Source organism: Chrysochloris asiatica, unplaced genomic scaffold (assembly GCF_000296735.1).
Source record: "Chrysochloris asiatica unplaced genomic scaffold, ChrAsi1.0 scaffold00151, whole genome shotgun sequence".
In the NCBI taxonomy this organism is placed as follows: Eukaryota; Metazoa; Chordata; class Mammalia; order Afrosoricida; family Chrysochloridae; genus Chrysochloris; species Chrysochloris asiatica.
Window position 1 is genome coordinate 5985653 of NW_006408669.1, and position 6933 is coordinate 5992585.

The following is a 6933-nucleotide window of genomic DNA, read 5'->3' on the forward strand; positions in this document are numbered from 1 at the left end:
GTACTAGGTGACTGCACATTGATGTCAAGTCGGAACAGCTTAAAGCATCTGAATTTAAGGCTAGTAAATCTTCAGTCCTTTTGGTATCCACAAAGTAGAAGTTCAGCGCAGGATCTGAATCCTTATGTGATGGTTCATCTCTTATTTCCACTTGAGAAGATAGCTGCAGCTTTTTATCTTAATACCAGGAAGTATAGTGAGTTCCTGGGGTTGTTGTTGTTAAGTGCCATCAAGTTGGTGCTGACCCACAACAACCCTGTATAGGATTTCTGAGGAGTGACAGGTAAGCTTGGGGCACCGATGTTGTAGTTTGAACCAACCTTGAAGTTCAGTGTATTAACCCATAGCGTCACACCAGGACTCCCCCTTGGATGGTACAAATGGTTAATGCACTTGCCTGTTAATCTGAAGGGTAACAGACCATCCAAAAGCACTTTGAAAGCAAGGCCCAGGGATCTACTCCCAAAAGATGAGCTGGTGAAAACTTGACAGTGTGCAGTTCTCCTTGATACACATGATGTTGCTGCTAATATGTGCCATCAAGTCGGTTCCGACTCATAATGACCTGTATAGGGTTTTGACTCACAGTAACCCTGTGTAGGGTTTCCAGGAAGCACCTGGTTGGTTTGAATCAACAGCCTTGTGGTTAGCAATCCAGTGTTTATCCTACAGTGTCATTCAGGACGTAACACACATAGGTCTCCTGAAGTTAGAACTGATATGATGTCAACTTGTTTACTGATGTTTTTTGAGTACACAAAAGGTAATTTAGAATGCCAAAAACTGGATGAGAGGGTGCTTTCTCACCAGAATTCCTATAGCCAAGCCAAATCCCGGAGATTCTAAACTGTTCTTCAAGTCTTAATTTTAGTTCTTCAACATGATACTAAATTTAAAAGAATAAGATGTCACTGTAAAGTAACTATGTCATGAAAAAATTACATTGAATCTTTTGCTTATTTTTGTCACAAGAACCAAAGGATTGCTTTCACAGCATTGCACTTCTTGCCTGACTGAAGCTTCTTGACTGGACAGAGGGTCTGGCCACAAAAGATGGTCACTCTGGTGAATTCTATGGGCCCTAGGGTTCAGGGTAAACTAGAGCAAGGTTTTGGGGACCGTATTCCATTTCCTAGAACAAGTTCATAGATGCAGCAAAAAGAAAATGCTGAAATTACAAGGAAGGAAAATGACTTGAAAGAAGTGTGCGCCAAAGGGTAAATAACAGATTACTAAATAAACAGTTGATGATTTGAACCCACACAGAGGAAGGTGTGGCACAGTGGTCCAAACAGCCTGGTATTGGTACTGGTGAAATGAAGGATACATAGGTCAATGGAACAGAATTGAGAATCCAGAAGTAAATCCATCCACATATATGCAGCTGATCTTTTACAAAGGCCCCAAACACATTACATAGGGAAGAGATAGACTCTTTAACAAATCGTGCTGGCAAACCTGGAAATACTTTTTCAGAATGAAACAAGACCCATATCTAACACCATATAAAAAACACACTCATCATGAATTAAAGATCTAAATGTAAAACCTAATCTATGAAGATCATCAATGGAAACATATAGACAAACTTAGGGGCTCTAATACATGGCATAAATACACTGGAAAACATTACTATAAACACTCAAACAGTGGAAGACAAAAACATCTGATTGGGACCTCCTAAAAATTAGATACTTGTATGCATCAAAAGATGTCACCAAAAGAGTAAAAAGTGAGCCCACAGACTGGGGAAAAATTTTTGCAATGACATACCATACAGGGGACTAATGTCTCAAATTCAGAGCAAACCAAAACACCTCTACAAAAAAATAGATAAATAACCCAATTAAAAAATGGGGAAAGGAAGGAAGACATTCAGGCAGCCTAGAAACATATGAAGAGATGTTCGTGATTATTAACCACACAGAGGTGCAAATCAAAACAATGAGATATCATCTCATACCAACATTAATAACAGAAAGCAACCAATAATGGCAATGGTGTGGAAAGACTGGGACCCTTCTACATTATTGCCGAGACTGTAAAATGTCTCAACCTCTCTGGAAAATGGTATGGTGCTTCCTCAGAAAGTTAGCAATAGAAATATCATATGGACCAGCAATCCTGCTACTTGGTATGTATGCCCAAGAAATAAGAGCCAGGACATGAATAGATATATACATACGGATGTTCACAGCAACAGCATTCACAACAGAAAGAAGATAGAAACAGACTAAAGGGCCATCAATGGGAGAATGGATAAACAAACTTTGGTACATACATACACAATGGAATACTCAGCAACACTGCAGAATAATGATGAATTTGTGAAACACCTCATGACATGGATTGACCCGAAGGACATTATGCTGAATGACATTAGTCAATCACAAAAGGGCAAATATTGTATGAAACCACTATTGTAAAAACTCAAGGAAAGATTTTCATGTGAAAAGAAAACTTCTTTAATGGTGATCGTGGGAGGAAAGGAGCTCTGGTAGTGTGTGGTTACGAGTTAGGCTGCTAATCTCAAGGTCAGCTGTTCGAAACTACCAGTGGTTCTGCAGGAGACAGATGAGGCTTTCTGCTCCCGAAAAATTTACAGCCTCGGAAACCCTATACAGGGTTGCTGTGAGTTGGAACTGACTCCACAGCATACCACCACTACCACCACCACCACAGGTGGGAGAGAAGGAGAACAGTTCACTGGCTAGAGGGTTGGTGCAGTTCAGTGCTGTCAAGTTGGTTCCAACTCATATTAACCCTGTATAGGGTTTTTGAGGAGCAGCTAGTGGGTTTGAACTGCCAACCTTGTGGTTAGCAGTCCAGCGCTATTCTACAATGCCACAGCAGGATTCTGGCTAGAGGGTAGAAACATGTTAACTCAGGTGATGGGAATGCAATCTACAAGAAGGGAGAGGGCAATATACAAGAAAAGGGAGGTTGGCAAAAGAATGGCAAAGGCAGGTGAAGACACAGGTTGGTATGCAAGGGTTAAAGGGGATAGACGTAAATAGGGTGGCAGATAGAGTAAACAGTGTGGCTTTGTAGGATATAGCACTGGACTGCAAGGTCGGTTTGAACAGCAAGGTTGGTGGTTCAAACTCACCAACTGCTCTTATGAAACCCTATACAGGGTTGCTATGAGTTGGAACCAAGTCAACAGCATTTAAAAACAACAATAGCAACATCACACACCCTTGGAATAACAGCATTCTGTGTCTAGTTAATGGACAGAGACACAGGCTCAATGGGTATGTGAGGAAGAATGGGAGTATAGTCACAAATATCTAATTGTCTGAAAGAGGATATTTGTACATGGGTATTTGTACCTTTACTGCAAACACAACTATGAATGAGGTGGAGCATACAGCTGGCAAAATGATGAAAACTTTTTAGATATATATTATCAAACATCTACAAGCAATGAGTTCTGGTGCCTGGACCATAGTCTTAGGGGACACTATGGTCAATTGACATAACATAATCCACAAAAACAATGTTCTACGTCCTACTTTGGTACGTAGTGTCTAGGATCTTAAAAGCTCATGAGGTGCAGCTACTGGTCTCTCCACATGCAAAAGAAAGAAGAGTGATGATGAGAACTGATGATGCTTAGAATCGATTAGTCCATTAGCAACTAGAACAAGTAAACATTAATTTCCATGACTCTGAGACCAGAAGAACCAAATGGCACCTGGCTACCACTACCAACTGTTATGAAAGTGATCACATTAGAAGGTCCCAGATAGAGTGGGAGAAAATGCAGAGCACAGCTCAAAATGAGTTCTTAAAAAGTCCGGTTACTGGTCAGAAAGAGACAGTAAAAACCTGAGCTTATGGCCCTCAACAACACTTCAATCTGGAAAAGAATTCACCCTTGTTGCCAAACTTTCAGTCAAGCCGTAGACAGATATGTGTGTGTATCGGAAGGGGACACAGTAACACTAGCATGAAATGTTCATTGTGGAACAGTCATTCAAAATTCAAAGGGCAGCATTTATCTATGGACAAAGATGAGGAGGAATGGGAAGGTGGGTGGAATGGGAATAGATACCACAGCGAGGAAGCGAGATCACTGTTATGGCATGGAGGGGATTGCAATCATTGAGATGATACAAAGTGTGTGGTTTGTTGAATGTAAAACCAAGGATCTTCTCTGTAATCCTTCACTCAATTCACAGTAAACACTTAAAAAAAGTAGAAAGGCGCAACAATCTACTTCCGTAAATTCACAGAGTAAAAACCCTATAGAATGTAGCTCTACTGTGCCCATATGGGGTCGCCCTGAGTCAGAATTGACTTGGTGGCAACTGGAAAAGGGTAAATATTTGGAAATAAACCAGTTTTGATGGTCTATTGCATCTTATGCCTTGGTTGGATTTTCTTCCCCGTCTCTCTCTCTCTCTCTCTCACACACACACAGATATGATCTCAAATCCTCAGAACAATTCAGCAAAACTGGTATCCTTGTCTTTATTTTAGTCTTCCTTTCAGTCTCAGAGAGCAAAAGGAACTCCAAGCCACTGAGCTAAAAGTGGGGGAGAATTGGATTTTGAACCCAGGTCTAAATTACTGCAATAGTCTTAATAATTCTAATAATCTCAATAGTTTCTATTCAATGAAAATGGTCCAAAAATGTTTACTGAACCCCATGGAGTGCCAGTCACTACACTAGGCATGAATGAATTCAGAGATGAAAATCCTTCTTGCCATCTTTGAGGACCACACATCTTATTAGGAAACTTCTTGTTCCCTGAAAGCTGTAGAGAGAATGCAATTCTTCTATAAAAGATGCAGTCATGTATTAGGCAGGCAGCCACTCAGCACAGGTGAGGTAAGATGTTTGCTACTGATATTTAGCCATGGGTAATGCAGGGTTGGAAGGAACTCTGGTAGCGTAGTGGTTATGAATTGGGCTGCAAACCACAAGATCAGCCGTTCGAAACTACCAGCTGCTCCGCGGGAGAAAGATGAGGCATTCTGCTCCCACAAAGATTAACAGCCTCAGAAATTCTGTGCAGGGTCGGTATGAGTTGGAACCAACTCCACGGCACATAACAACAACAACAATGCATGGTTGGAGTCCTCGTGTGGAGCTGTGGGTTAATGCGCCAGACTGCAAAGTCGGTTTGAACTGAAAGGTCAGAGGTTCAAGCTCACCAGTTGCTCCTAGGAAACCCTATACAGGGTCACTATGAGTTGGAACCTGCTCAACAGCACTTAACAACAACAATGAATGGTTAACGAGTCCTGGTGTGGCATTGTAAGATAAGCACTGAGCTGCTAACCGCATGGTCAGTGGTCCAATCCCATCAGCCACTCCTCAGCAACTCTGTACAAGGTTGCTGTGAGTTGGAATGGACTCGATGGCATTTAACAAAACCACAATAATGAATGGTTAAAAACAGTAGAAACCCACTGGATCAAATAAAACTTTCATTGTGGAATTATACGGTTGACAAAACTGTAGATGTTTATAATAATATTGGTAAAACAGGAATACCAGAGAAGAGGGAAACATTTAGTTTTGATGAGCATATCTCAAATTTTGCAATCAGAAAATCTAGGATACATCTATATATTATTAACATATGTTGTTGTTGTTGTTAAGTACCGTGGAGTTGGTTCCAACTCATAGTGACCCTACACAGGGTTTCCAAGGCTGTATATCTTTACAGGAGCAGAAAGCCTTAGCTTTCTCCCATGGAATGGCTGGTACTTTCAAACTGCTGACCTTGAGGTTAGCAGTCCGATTTGTAGCCACTATGCTACCAGAGCTCCTTATGAACATATAAGATATAGTAAATATCTTAAATGTTAATATATCCATATAAATAACTATATAAGAACGGGCTATGTTTTACAATGCAGTATTTTTAATGTATTGCTTTAGTGTTTATGATTTCACATATTCAGACAGTCCTAGCTCTGAGGAAATTCTCTCATTTTATTTCTAAATGCCAGAGTCATGGAGGTTGAATAAGGGTTCTTTTCATGAAGAGATGCTATGAATTAGAACCAATGAGTGGCGAACAATGACTTACATTTTAGTGGCTTTTTCATCCTTTTCTTTCATGAAATAAACTGCTGTGTATAGTACCCACACTTATTCTTTTATGTTATTAAATTTCTTGTCAAAATCTTACTTAAACCACAGAGACATAGATGGATTTTCCCTCAGTGACTCTGAGCAGTTAAATTTACTTCTCTGACACTCTGCAAGTTGATTTAGAGCTAATCTGTCTGCTTTTTATTGGCTTCGTGTAAAACATTGCTTTTCTTGGTTTCTTCTTTCATTCTACATTGCCTTGTAGAAATATGTAATTTCAATTTAGACCATGAAAAAATAGCCTCTCTGAATAAAAATTCATCAAGACGTTTTATCACAATATAAAAACGCACATCTCATATGCTTTTGGATTCCCCCCACATAATGATGGGCTAGAGTGTTAACCATCTGTGTGGTTGGGGGGGTTGGTGATCAATATTTAGAAAACAACACTGATGAAAAGTTAAAACAAGGACCTGGACACAGTTAGCACATGACACACCACTGTCTCTACTATTTGGTTGTGCTCAAGGTTTTAGTTATGTGGCCAAATATGCCACCAAATGCTAAGGACATTTGATTTAGATTCCTGACAACATAGGATTCCTCAACTGCTTAGACTAATAAAGACGGACACTCTGGAAATTTAGGAGCAAAATTAAAGGAAAAACATTAGTCAACTTGAAGATCCAGTATATGATTACTAAGATCCAGTCCCAGAAAGGAATTTTGCTTTCTTATACTTGGTAAATTTCAGATATGGGCAAATTATAGGCTACTTCAAAAAAGGTCTAGTCTTAGGGTTTCAGGAAATCCTTTGAGAGAAATTGCGACTGTGTGGTAGCGCCATTAGATAGATTCCCATATCTGTTGTTGTTGTT